We start from the raw sequence: 15,203 nt of genomic DNA on the forward strand, positions 1-15,203 counted from the left end.
AAGGGTAATCTATGGTGAATCCTCGGCCTCATCTCGCCAAATATCATCTCGCTATCACCAATCTCATCGACGCTAAATAACCTAGTAGTTGATACAGCGTCGTTAAATAACCCACTAAAAAAATTACAGTAGAAAGAAGTAATTTTGTATGACTTGAGGCTTTCCTGGCGTTTGATGTAGAATAACTCTTATCGGGTTCCGAGAAGAGTTATTCTAAGAAGAAATTTTATTTTAAATGGCAAAATTAGCCACAATTGCTGAAAAAAACACAGCCTTAATTATGGACTAAAATGTATAATGACATGACTTTGAAATACCGATATCTATATTATACCGTATAAATCGAAATTAGAAATAGAAGATATTTAAAATATGTAATTTAAATTAGTATTAATATATTACTATAAAAATACTGTGTATTTTGAATAAATATCTTCTTAATTTGTGTTACCGATACTTCATTTTATTTCATTTGATTCGTAGTTTACTCTATTTTATTATCAAGTTAACCTAGAAAACTTTCATTTTGACTTCTTACTAATATTAAATTTTTACTAAATAGAATACTTCATTTATTTTCATTTTAAGTATATTATCTTCGTTAGTTTTACTCATACGGGGGTTGGGTTTATATTAAATAGAATGCATTATTTTCTAAATGTTTTATCTAAATATTCTTTCTTTAATGATAATCTAATTAGTTTCAGACAAGTCTATTTCTTGACCTATGTTTTATAATTACTGTGTTTTTGTCCTTATTTTGTAAATTATGTAGACCTAGGTCTAAAGTTACAAATGGTATGTGTTCTGATATTGTAATAAATATTATTATTGTTATTATTATTATTATTATTATTATTATTATTATTATAAAAATGGTTACAAAGTACCTTTGTAAAAAGTATTGTCCTATATAACTATTTAAATTATAGGCCTAAGAATAATATTATGTTTCTATAACCTAGAGATGATAATGCGATGTATTCCAACCAACGTAATATTTACGTTCGTTCTTCAGGCAAACATTTAATTCTTTCCTTGCCTGGCCTATATTGCTCCATTCAACTAACAGATGTGTGTATGAGAGAAGGAACTACCTTGCCAGCTGCTTTGTAAACACTGTATTATTCTGTGTCATGATATGATGGAAAATTCTAAATTATTGTTAACTTTAATTCATCATTCAATTGCCTTAGAAGCAAACGCAATGATATCGCAATCAAGATGACCATAGCGATGGCAGAAAAGAACAACATTAAAGGAGAAAACCCTTTCTGCATCCACTTTGTTCACAGGATGTGTCCAGAGATCGATTTTCTTCTCTTTCGATGGAAGCTTTCACTCAACAGAAAGCTTGGTTGTACTGTTACATCAGAAAGATAACAATTCGAAAAATACCTTATTCAGAATACCTGATGTCATTCCCTTATTAAAAAAGAAATATAAGATTAAAATACTTGGTTTATTCTAGTGTAGTTAACGGATTTTCAGAAAACATGTTTCGCTTTATTTTTGTAAATTCAGACTGTACGTAATAATGTACAGACTGTACTGGTTTGCTGGTCAGAAGGAAGGGTGACCGAAGTTCTATGACCACCCAAGGAAGTAAAGTTTTATGACAAGGAGAGTCTTTCTTCTTCAACCGTGGCTTCGGTTGTTTGGGAGGTGACCTATGGAAAAATCATGTTTCTTATGTAACAAGGCGAAATCGTGTATTTCATATCCACGACTGATACTAAAGCAACTTTACAACCAGTAAGGTTCTCTTCTTAAAATGCTTTCAATGGCATAAGACAGTTTGGCGGACCGGGGTGTGAGGTAGAAGGTCTCTAACCTTTCTTTGTGTAATTGTCTACAAAATGTTGTGCAAAAACTCAGTCGAGTCAAAAAGAATTCACGGTTAAATTCCATGCAACACCGCATACCAAAACATATCTTTGTTCCACTTTCCTTCAATATAAGGTTAAATTGCTTTATGACTCTGTTTACTTCTAAAATGTAAAACGCTTTTAACAAGTCGAGTAGTTGCTCCCCATTTCTGAACAAACTAGGTCAAGAATGAGTATTCATAAAGTGGCTTACAGTCCTCTTGTAGCTCAAGTGGTAGTGTTTCCGGCTATTGACCCAACTGAACCAGGTTCGATTTCCAACAAAGAAATGAAGATTTATATTTCTCCCACAGAGACTGGATTTAGGTAGAATATCCTGAGATCGATTTCCGAAAGAAAAGAGTGATAAAGTAGTAGTATCATTAACTTATCACTATGACTTTTCATTGACGTTGACAGAGTTCGATCCCTGGAAAACCTTATGAGAATATTGTATTGCATTTCTTTCTACTATCCAGATAAATAATGCTGTGTCACTATTAAGCATTGTTACTTTATCGCCATCATCAAATTTTTACTCCTTGAAAAGTAAAAGCCACGTCTACATTGCATACATCACCGATAAGCTACATATTACATTAATCAGACTTCAAATGCATAGAAAGAATTATTCTTGCTCTGTTCTTTTTAATATTACGGTCTTACTAATAAAAACTCTATATACAGGCATTTAACTGTCTCATACAATGAGTAGCTCGTTCATAAGTTGTGTGTAAATTCCTTACTAATAATCACTACATACGTCGTGTATAACAGTATAACTGTTACAAGATACGTCATAGTTTCGTCATTACTTCATTAAGAAAGGTAATAGAATAACTGAGGTTCTCCATTGCATCCGGTAGAGCGCTCTAGTGTGCCGTGTTAAGTATCGACAGTAGGCTTATAACTGGCTCTGATCGATTACCACACTATATTTTGGTCAAGGAGTACAAGCTACAGCAATATTCAAATTATTCTGTGCTCTTTGGTTTGTTCTTCTGTGGTTAGGTCATAAAATGACAGTCGATACGAACAGTTGTAAAAGGGGCGGCCATTTTTTTTTATCTATATACAACGCTTAAACAAGGCGTTTCGTGTATATAACTACTGCAAAGGAATTCCCATTGTATAGTTACAGGCTGTGTATACATCCATCGCTTATGCATCGTTTATAATAACGTTTTCTGTCCCAACTCTGCGTGAGTCTCGTATAAAAACTATACACGGTTTATAAGTAAGACCGTTAATGTATAATTTAACCCAGCGAGTTGGCGGTAGTGTTTGGGACTCGTATTCGGGAGTCCCGGGTTCAAACCCCGTGACCGACCAATCTGACTGGAGTATTTCATGGTTTTACTCAGTCACAAAAAGTAAATGCCGGATTAGAAATTTACATACCATGATTCATCACCGCCTGAATCACCAATATCATAAACATGAATCAAAATTTAAATCAGTTACATAAACAGACGACATCTACAACACACAATAGAAACAGAAAGTCGACAATAGTAAAAACGCCTTCTGGTATACCTACAGATCCTAAAACACTCGATATGACTACAGATGTTAAAGCGTGTATAGATAATTACAAAAACACAAATTAAAAGATTAAAAGTACATTTAAAACTATTATATACATTAAACAATAAAGAAAATATTAAATATTACATTAAAAATAAAAGAAAATGAATTTACCCTCGTATGAGCAACGCGTGTGGCAGGGGGAAATTGAAACAGAAGGCTATGTGAAAACAAAATAAATTTTCCTGATTTCTGAGTATTTTAATATGCGACAGTATACTAAATCATAGTGTATAACAAATTATGAATAGCCTAGGTCTATCTTAAACAGCTTAAAGCAAAACATACAAAATAAGTATTTGTGTTCGATTATCAAATTTAATAAATCATCATATACAAAATGAATGTAAAAAAAACGGTATCCTTTTTTTTTTTTTTTTTTTTTTTTTTTTTTTTTTTTTTTTTGGAGATTACTTAGCGATATTGGCCTACAGGTTGGAAAAAAATCATCCTTCAATGCTTCCAACTCTCTGACCAATTTTGCCTCATTTTATAACTTGAACTAATACTACATATTCACAAATGGCGCGACATCCTAGTAATACCACAGTCTAATATATACAGTCACGAAGTTTGAGTTGTAAGGCTGCTAGGAACAATAGACTGTGCAAGTACTATTTCGCATTGTCTGTAATAAGGCGATAGTATCGACCCTAGTGGTTAGCAACTATCATGGATGCATATTTACTACGTATTGAGCTTCGTGACTGTATATACTAGACTGTGGTAATACGGTTATAAATTTTGTAAGGTCACAATTTGAGTCAGCACAAAACAAACATACGCTACAATTCCTAGAAAAAGAACTAAATTGCCACCTTCCTTTCCGAGAATCGAACTCGGGTTTACTTGATGTGAATTATAATCTATTTTTTTTTCTTTTCTTTCAGAGCGAGAGATTAACTTTCCTCTTTACACTCGAAACCACTCCATCGATCATACTAGTGGAAGAAATGAGCTGTCAGGTAAGAAATCAGCTGTTTTGTTCATCCTTGAAATAGTCCTCCATTGAAGGCCTTTGCTATTTGGAAGACAATATTAACTTCCTTGAACCTCAATCTTCGCCACATTTTACTGCCGGTGCAATTGGCACTCCAACCAGTCCTTGCCTTATGACCTTCAAACCATCTACTTTGAAGCTTTCCACCCCGTCAATAGACAGGACGTCATATGGCAAGAGCATTTTTATATTGCACCACTAGTCTCGTTCTAGAAGCAGTTTAAGGTTTTAGTCATCAAGAACCTTTCGAAGCAGAAACTTGGGTTTTCTTGCGTGTTGTATTATTCTTTGTCTACAATTTAACATCGCTTGCAACCATGACGAGGGCGTATCAGGTGTTATAAGGTAAGTTCAAATCTTTGTTTTTGAGTTGTTACATTGTGGTCATGAGTTCGAACCTCATTAGGGTATGCATATGGTGTATTGGAATGGAATAGAATTTCGAGAAGGAGGGCACTATGACCCAGCACTGCGACCTTACAAGATCTATTGCGCTAGTCTTCAAGCTAGGCTCATTCTCAAATCCACACCGGCTGACTAGCTAAATTACTAGGGGCCATATTCATAGACATTCTTAGCACAGGCTTCCGGTGGATGATCAGCGAACTAACGTTTTTCGTATTCATAAACCAGTGTTAGCGATATGATATAATATGAATCCTGTACAAGTAATCAGTCGATAGCCGGGGCTAGTTTAGCACGCTCGTAGCGCGGGCTAGTGAAATGTCTATGAATAGCACCCAAAGAGTTCACTGTGTATCTAAGTTTCGGGGAGGCAACCCTAGGCCAGCCGGCGTTCGGGGATTGTTGTGGAATGATGACGGAATGGAGAAATGTTGACGGAATGATGTAGATGCCTAAACGGGAGAACCCCGAGAAAAACCCCAACTGCGACCTTGTCCGCCACAAGTGTCACTACGGATTTTTCAATGAATATTACACTTTTCTACGCCATACTACTTCTGACAATAAAACGGTACGAAAGGGCGTCTTTCAACCAATCATGGCTGCTTTCGCACAATTGTATCGCTTCCTTAGCATTTGTTTAATTTTATCGCTTCCCTAGCATTTGTTTGTTTTTATCAATACCCTAGCATTTGTTTCTTTCTTTGCCAACATTTCAAACTGCAAATTCTTTACGGTACTATAATAGTTTTGGATTGCGCACACTGTGCATAGATACGGCTATTCTATCTCTTGTATTGTTTCCCTGATAGATTTCATACGCCTTCTACCTCGAGAATTTGATCTCCACACAGTTCGCAAATACACATTTCGCTTGGGGAATGGTATATCTTGGTTGCACACACACTCTGTGATGATATCCATGCGTCGCTAGTCCTGTGGTCAACCGTAATAAAACTATTACGGTACTATAAAACATGATTTGCGATCGTAATTTGTTTCCCGCATAGATAGTCGTCTGAAAATGGCGGCTCCGTTAAAACATTTTGGTGAAGGTAACATTAGTGAAATAGAATTTCATTAAGTCAATTAATATCTATTTTATTGTATTAGAGTACTTTGTTTATTCTAATCTTTATATAGCCTACTTTCTCCTGTTTTTATCACCTTCCTACCATTTGTTTCTTTCTTTGCCAACATTTCAAACTGTAAATTCTTTACGGTACTATAGAACATGCTTTGCGATCGACATTTGTTTACAGCATAGATAGTCAACTGAAAATGGCGGCACCGTTAAAACGTTTTGGTGAAGCTAACATTAGTGAAATAGAATTTCAGTAAGTCAATTAATATTTTATTGTATTAGAGTACTTTATTTCTTCTAATCTTTATATACCTTTTTCTAATCGCATTTCACTCGGAGATATATCGATAAAACCAAAATCTCTAGTGAGATTACTGTTGATAAAGCCCAGGCTTGTACGGGGCTCGAACCCAGATCGCTTGCGTGACAGGGATATGGTGTTTTAGTTGTAGACTCATTATAGATCCATTACCGCATTGATTTCATATACCTAATGTTAGTCCCACCGCATTCTTTCCAGCATTAGGTTAAAAATACCGGTAATTCAACAGAAGACGTAGAGTTACTAGATCAAAGGAAGCATTGTTTTTTTCTTTAACAATTTCGTACTAAGAATAGTACTCGGCAGTGGTATTCAACCTATAGTACGCTTACCCAGCGATACGAGAAGTTGTCTCAACTGACAACGTTTGTAAAAATGTTGACATATTTCTTTCATTATACTTGTTGATAATTATTGCATTTTACACATTATCTTTTAGAATACCAACTCTTTTTTTTCCTTGCTTCAAATACTATTTTACATAATTATTCATTACTATTATCATTGCATCAATAATTACTGTATAATAATAATAATAATAATAATAATAATAATAATAATAATAGGCCTAATAATAATAATACTAATAATAATAATAATAATAATAATAATAATAATATTTTTGTATATATCAATCATAGGCTAGTCTTTTGTCATTTTCTATATAATTGCAATGCAGTTTGGGGATACGAAGGTAAAAGAATTGCATTTTGGCTATACACAAGGAAAAAATTGAATACCACTGGTAGGCCTATAGAGGAGTAAAAGCACGTGGTTTTACTTTCCGGTACTAGAATAATCTATAACTATCCATCAGTTGTACATAGTAATGAATGGATGTATCGCCGCCACAATGACACGTGCTGATGAGATATATAATATAGGGGAGAGTCGGGTAGTATCGGACATCGGGTAATATCGGACAGTGAGTTTCTTTCATCTACCACACGATGCTAGTACCTGATTGATATGGTTACGTTTCTGTGATGTCGCATAGAGAAACGTAACCATGTCATTCAGGTACTACCATATGGTGGTAGATGAAAGAAACGCACTGTCCGATACTACCCGACTCTCCCTAAGTACGTAAGTTTGCTCAAGAAATCCAAGTGGAAACTTCTGGACAATAGCTGTTTGGAGGCCTGGACTGCAATAGCAAGGAAGAATTTTAGTACCAACGGAGTCTGAGATTATTATCGAAGGAGGTCGTATTTGGACAGAATTAATAATCGTGTTTTACATTTAAATTGCTGTAACATGCGCGCCATATTTGTTGCGTAGTTCACGCTTCCCTCGCTAGAGCTGTGTCGGTAGTGCAAACTTCAAACTATAACTCGGTGAAATGTCAACATCCCAGCCGCAATACCAACGCAGAAAAAAATTATTGTGCCTTACTTTCCTGTCCATCCTGGTATGTACAACAGATGAATAGTTCTAGGTTATTCTGTGGAAAGTATTGAGTGCCGGAGAGTAACAACTCATGCTTAGTACGCTATAATATTCATAGCACGAAATTGTTGAAGAAAAAATGGAACCTTCTTTGATCTAGCCTTTCTGTAGAATTACCAAAATTCAAATTGAGCTGCGGACAAACTTTCGACTGAGGTATGAAAACTTTCGATAAATAGCCTAAATATAGTTTTGTTCATTTAAAAAGTCGAAAGTATACAAAATACAGAATTTTATAACAAAAACTTAAAAATATTTTTAATTATTTAAGGTACATTTTGTCGCCTTCGTCAGCGTTTGGTGAACTACTCGTGAGTAGTCTCTCCAATTCATTCTTCACGGTTTTCTGCCCAAGGGCAGGCCCTTCACTGCAAACCAGCATTCTCCAATCTTCCTTCTTTTCCGCCTTCCACTTAAGGGGTTAGATACAGCTTACAGCAGTAAAATATTGGAAATATTCAACATTTTTTTTCTTCATTACTGTATCTTGTACAATAATGAAGTAAAACACTGTCCTTCTGCTATATGAAAAAAAAATATTTTTTACGATTAAAAAAATTATTTACATTTTTTTTTTTTTCTCAAAATTCAGTTCATTGTGCAGGGATGAAGATTTTCCCACATAACTAAAAAACTATCCAACATTCTGTGATGAAATATTTTGTGTGTATTTATGCATGTCATATCTACAATATGATGCAAGATCACTTCTCTAACTTTGATGGGTTGTTTAATAAAAAATAAATTGATTTTAAAAATGGTCAAGTATCAGTATTTTCTTCTAACACAAAATAAAAAATATATATCATTTATTAAGGAATGTACCCAGTTGAACGAGCATGATATTGTAAACATGAGTTTCAGCTATAAAATAAACAGAGAGAAATTGAAAAAGTTAACAAGTTTAAGAGTTATGAGGGAAACGCTTCATCACTGCACAGTAAACTATCACCATTTTGAATTTTAAAAAAAGTATAATTTTTTTTTAAATCGCAAAAAATATTTTTTCATATAGCAGAAGAACAGTATTTTGCACATACAAAGTTTCATTATTGTACAAGATACACCAATGGAGGGAAAAAATGTTGAATATTTCCAAAGATATTACTGCTGTAAGCTGTACCTAACCCCTTAATCTCCGAAACATATCCATCTTATATTAATGTTATCGTCTCTCCAATAATTAAAAAAAAAACAGTTTACGTACAGATATGTTTTACCCTCTACACTCTGTCTTCGTATGATAATGTGAACAAAATATATAAAAACCAATATGATTAAATATATGTTTTCCAGTGTCGTTTCTTTGTGATACGTGTAAATGCTTCTCTGTTCTAATAATCCTATCTTACGCTAGTCCAGCATTGCGGACCACAGCTGCGGCACTAAGATATGGAGATTGTAATCGAGCTCGTTTATTTAACGGCCTGAACCTCGACCCGATACACACGCACAATGGTTCCGACTTTTAAATCGTTCATTTGCAACCTGTTGCTCGCGACCACTGTGAGACTTAATAGCATAACCCTTGAAAGTACCCACATTTACTAATACGCCTATAAATTTTGTTTCAATTCTCTTACTTCTTTCACCTAATGGACTGAAACTATCTCCAAACAGAGTAAATGGAGTCTGTGATGAACAAGTCGCATCCCCGGTAAAATACTGTCGTACCGTAAAGTGGGGATATTTCGGACGCAGGGGTAACATCAGACAGTAATTCAATGTATCATATTTTATGTTGGTAACACCAGTTCACCAATGGGTCTTTAAAAATGTGCAGAAACATACGAGCATAGTAAAAAGCGCGGAAAAGATGCTAAGAACTGGTGTTACCAACATAAAATATGATACATTGAATTACCGTCCGATGTTACCCCTGCGTCCGAAATATCCCCACTTTACGGTATGTTGAAAATCACATATGTAAAGTATTAGGCTACTTTCGTAAACAATTTCCCACAGCGTTTTACTGGTTGGAGATATGAAATTTTAATACTAAAACAGTAAATTTTCAAAGGTTTTGGTACTTATTTCTTACAAAATTTTTACAGCAGCATTTTACTAGAAAATAATATTTTTCGAGTTATGACAATAAGTTATTTCCTGGGAGTGCGAAAATAGCTTTTCCCTGAGTATTTCGTTTTTCTCTCTTAAACTTTATTCCAGTGTTGTTTAGTTGTTTCTGTGTCATATGACAACGTCCCTGAAATGTCGGTTTTAAAATTATGTTAAACAAAGGATGGTGTTCTTAATTAATTAAACAATCAATTATTTACTCGTACTTAATCTGCACTCTTAAGTATAGGTCAGCTTCTGTCTGATGCTTTTCCATTTCACTGCGAGCTAAAGCAAGGAAATGTACTAGCCTATCACCTTTGCTTTTTAACTTCGCTCTAGAATATGCCATTAGGAAAGTTCAGGATAACAGAGAGGGTTTGTAATTGAACTGGTTACATCAGCTGCTTGTGTATGCGGATGATGTGAATATGTTAGGAGAAAATCCACGAACAATTAGGGAAAACACGGAAATAGGTTTGGAAGTAAATCACGAAAAGACAAAGTATATGATTATGTCTCGTGATTGGAACATAGTACGAAATGGAAATATAAAATTGGAAATTTATTCTTTGAAAAGGTAGAAAAGTTCAAATATCTTGGAGCAACAATAACAAATATAAATGACACTCGGGAGGAAATTAAACGCAGAATAAATATGGGAAATGCCTGTTATTATTCGGTTGAGAAGCTTTTGTCATCCAGTCTGCTCTCAAAATAGATCAAAGTTAGAATTTATAAAACAGTTATATTACCGGTTGTTTTGTATGGTTGTGAAACTTAACTTCCACTTTGAGAGAGGAACAGAGGCTAAGAGTGTTTAAGAATATGGTGGTTAAGAAAATATTTGGGGCTAAGAGGGATGAAGTTACAGGAGAATGGAGAAAGTTACACAACACAGAACTGCACGCATTGTATTCTTCACCTGACATAATTAGGAACATTAAATCCAGACGTTTGAGGTGGGCAGGGCATGTAGCACTTTTGGGCGAATCCAGAAATGGATATAGGTCCTACAGTGTAGCTGGGAGCCCGGAGGGAAAAAGACCTTTTGGGAAGGCCGAGACGTAGATGAGAAAAAAATATTAAAACGGATTTGAGGTAGGTGGGATATGATGGTAGGGACTGGATTAATGTTGCTCAGGATAGGGATCGATGGCGAGATTATGTGAGGGTGGTAATGAACCTCCGGCTTCTCTAAAAGCCATTTGTAAGTAAGTATTGCTTTCTGTTCAATTTTCGTCAACCATCAGCATCTACTAAAGTCTGTGTGATGAATCTTGTCTCACTGTGAAAAGAGAGAGAAAGGAGATATGTCTTACCTCATGTGTGTTGTTATTGCGATGGGGGGAGTGAAGCGATGCCAGTGGCGGAAGGGACTAGTTGATGCATTCTGTAGCGCAAAATAAAGTAACAAAATATCTCTCTTCGTACTGTATACTTCCGTCACTGAGCTCGTCTTTCAAGAAACTAAGTTCCGGTAGCCTGTACAATAACAATGTTTTGAAAGGAATCCTGAAAATTTATAACCCTCCTATAATCTCCACCCGCATTTGAAAGGACTTGGTTTTATTGCTATTGAGACAAGATAAACCTTACCAGGTAGAACGAGCAACATTTTACTGATCTTGCAAGTCTCAATTTAGCAAAATTATGTAATTGATTATGTCCACATCCCTCTTCTAGGTATATAACTATATTTCTGCATTACGTATTAGTTGAATGAATGCAATAATATTATGAATTGAAATAGGCCTGTTGCGACAGCAGTTCAGGATTGATACAGTTGTGATCCCGGTAAATGGGAGGACTTTGTATAGCATTGTTATCAGAGTGACACGGCTGTGTGACAGGTCGTGTGTAGGCGGTTGTTATGGAAAATGAGATAATGTGATGTTAGAGGGCGGGAAAAGAGAAATATTTGTGAAAATGACTGCGCAACACCGCAGGCTGCACGAGTCCATATCGCCTCGTATATAGGCGGGTTCAATATTTCACACAACAATCTGCCCGCATTGCCTGCATAAGTGTCGTCAAAACACCTCTAATACAACAAGTAAATTAATACACTCAGATAACAACATTTTGTATATTTTCTTATGTGAAAACGTTTTAAATTATTTGCATATTGTGGGCTGTTAACAAATAGATATAAACAACTTGTTTTTTATTCATCTGTGGTGTTAATATTTAAAAACTGTTATGGTAGACTCTTTTACCAAGTAATGACTAGTTTTGACTTGTAGTTTAGAAACTATCCTAAACAAGAAATTAAGCTAAAATGCCATAATAGTTTCAATATTAACACAGGAAACAAGCCGAAACTAGTCATTAATTAAGCTAAAATGCCATAATAGTTTCAATATTAACACAGGAAACAAGCCGAAACTAGTCGTTAATTAAGCTAAAATGCCATAGTAGTTTCAATATTAACACAGGAAAGTTAAAGAAGTTGTTTATTCGACTAATCATTAATGATACAATTGTTAAAAGTGTGTAATCAATCATTTATACTTTTGTTATGCTGTACTCTAAATTAAGACACTCGGGAGGAAATAAAACACAGAATAAATATGGGAAATGCGTCTTATTCGGTTGAGAAGCTTTTGTTATCTAGGCTTCTGTAAAAAAATCTGAAAGTTAGAATTTATAAAACAGTCATATTACCGGTTGTTCTGTATTGCTATCAAACTTGAACTCTCACTTTGAGAGAGGAACAGAGCTAAAGGATATTTGAGAATAAGGTTCTTAGGAAAATATTTGGGGTTAAGAGGGATGAAGTTACAAGAGAATGGAGAAAGTTACACAACGCAGAACTGCACGCATTGTATTCTTCACCTGACATAATTAGGAACATTAAATTCAGACGTTTGAGATGGGCAGAGCATATAGCATGTATGGGCGAACCCAGAAATGCATATGGAGTGTTAGTTGGGAGACCGTTGGGAAAAAGACCTTTGGGGAGGCCGAGACGTAGATGGGAGGATAATATTAAAATGGATTTGAGGGAGGTGGGATATGATGATAGAGATTGGATTAATCTTGCACAGGATAGGGACCGACGGCGAGCTTACAGTATGTGAGGGCGGCAATAAACCTGTCGGTTCCTTAAAAGCCATTTATAACTAAGTACTCTAAATTAAATGTTTGTGCTTTTATTATTTAAAACTTTGACGTTCTGTTAAGTATACTTTGTCATTTTAGACAAGCTACTCTGGTGATAAGTTTCGTAAATTAAATTAGGAATACTTAGCATTACGTACTTACTTACAAATTGCTTTTAAAGAACTCGGAAGTTCAATACCGCCCTCACATAAGACCGCTTTCGGTCCTTGTCCTGAGCAAGATCAATCTAGTCCCTAGCATCATACCCCACCTTCCTCAAATGCATTTTAATATTATCCTCCCATCTACGTCTCGGCCTCCTCAAAGGTATTTTTCTCTCAGGTCGTCTAACTAACGCTCTATATACATTTCTGTATTCACCTATACATGCCCTACTCATGTAAAACGTCAGGATTTAATGTTCCTACAGTGCGTGCTGTTCTGCGTTGTGTAACTTTCGGATCAAATTTCTGCATATTTAAAAGACAAAACTGGGTGAAGAAATTATACATCTGAAAAGAACGCATCTTACAAAAAATGGTTGAGTTCAAAGATACTCGAGGACAAATTAGAATATAAAACAAAAGAGCAACAGTAATACGAGAAACAAGAGAAATAAGAAAAAAAGAGTCATGGGAGAAATTCGTGAACAATTTAGAACATGATACTATTAGACTAAAACCTAAGATATATAAAATATTAAAGTTTATATCAAAAGACGTCAAAGAAATTGTTAAATTAAATGGAGATGTTGATAGAAACAGATTCTTGCAATATTATAACGAGTTATGGAATTTTCCCAACAACGATTTAAACACAGAAGAGTTTTCTGAATATTCAAATGATGTTACAGGAAATTGTATGAGCATGGAAGAGTTAAACACAGCCCTTAATCTCCTGAAAAATGGCAAAAGCGCCGATGAAGACAAAATCTGTTCAGAACTATATAAATAGATTAAATTATCTGTAGATTAAATATTAGCGAATTTATAATATTACTTCTATGAATTCACTCAGAGGTTCCCTTAAATTATCAGATTGAATAAAAGCCATTTATAAGTAAGTAAGCACTCTAAATTAAATGTTTGTTCTTTTATTATTTAAAACTATGATATTCTGTTAGATATACTTTGTCATTTTAGACAAGCTGCTCTGGTGATAAGTTTCATAAATTAAATTAGGAATACTTAGTATTACTTACTTAGGTACTTAAAAATTGCTTTTAAATAACTACCTAAATCCCTCACTAATGAAAGTTATACAGTATATATATGGTTACAAAGAGAATTAAGGGAAGAAGATGGTATTTTTTGGTGAAAAATGAGTAAATTAAAAAAAAATTTCTTTAAAATACTCTGTGATATGTGTGGAATGCAGAGCATAACATTTTATGGGTATTTGTGCCCTTGTCGGATGTTGAGTCGCTATTTTTAAACTTCCTGTGTTATGGATTTTTGAATCACACGCCCACTTTAATCGGTTTCCAGTAACTTCATTTTTTTTTGCTGCTTTGCCAGGTAAAAATGGATATAATTTCTGAACTATTAAAGATACATGCTTGAAATTTAGAACACACATTCTTTAGACTATTAGGAAACGTTTGGATTTTTTTTCTTTAAAATACACTTTGATAAGTGTGGAATGCAGTGCATAACATTTTGTGGGTATTTGTGCCCTTATCGGATATCGAGACGTCATTTTTAAACTTCCTGCGCTATGGATTTTTAAATCACACCCCCACTTTTATCTGTTTCCAGTAACTTAATTTTTTTTGCTACATTGCCAGACAAAAATGGATATAATTTCTGAACTTTTAAAGATACATGCATGAAATTTAGAACACACATTCTTTAGATTATTAGGAAACGTTTCTCTGTAACAGAATTTTGTTAATTGATTTCATTTTAAAAATACGTCCGTTTGTTTGCAAGAAAGGAAATCAGAAAATTGTTATTAAATTTTAATGGTTTATTTTTCAAACGTAGGGACTAATATCAAAATTCTGTTAGACAGTTTGTAGAACATGCTTCTGCAAATACATTGCAAGAAAAGGTTTGAATCTATCTTTAAAAACGGTTTAGATATATCGGTTTTAGTATAATCCTGCATTGGGTATATTTTTTTCAAATTTGGGCCCCCAAATAATTTTTTTTCAAAAGATTTATATTTGGTTGAGTTCCTACAGCTATGAGCTCTCTACATACCAAAAATTAATATTTTACACCAAATAGGAACAAAGTTAAAAAAAAAATACCATCCTCTCCCCTTAACGTCCTGCCTGCTAAAGTCTTGTAAAAATTTAATTTAATTTCCTGAAAACTTGTC

At 34.4% G+C, this 15,203-nt stretch overlaps 1 long non-coding RNA gene across 1 annotated transcript in view; it reads left to right on the forward strand.

The window, feature by feature from the left end:
* LOC138695312 (uncharacterized) overlaps nt 1–15,203 on the forward strand; it is a 582,002-nt gene that overhangs the window by 296,023 nt on the left and 270,776 nt on the right. Inside the window, exon 3 of the long non-coding RNA XR_011331127.1 lies at nt 4,346–4,420. This is a non-coding gene — a long non-coding RNA (uncharacterized lncRNA). The remainder of the gene's footprint in view (nt 1–4,345; nt 4,421–15,203) is intronic.

This window comes from Periplaneta americana, chromosome 2 (genome assembly GCF_040183065.1).
Source record: "Periplaneta americana isolate PAMFEO1 chromosome 2, P.americana_PAMFEO1_priV1, whole genome shotgun sequence".
NCBI lineage: Eukaryota > Metazoa > Arthropoda > Insecta > Blattodea > Blattidae > Periplaneta > Periplaneta americana.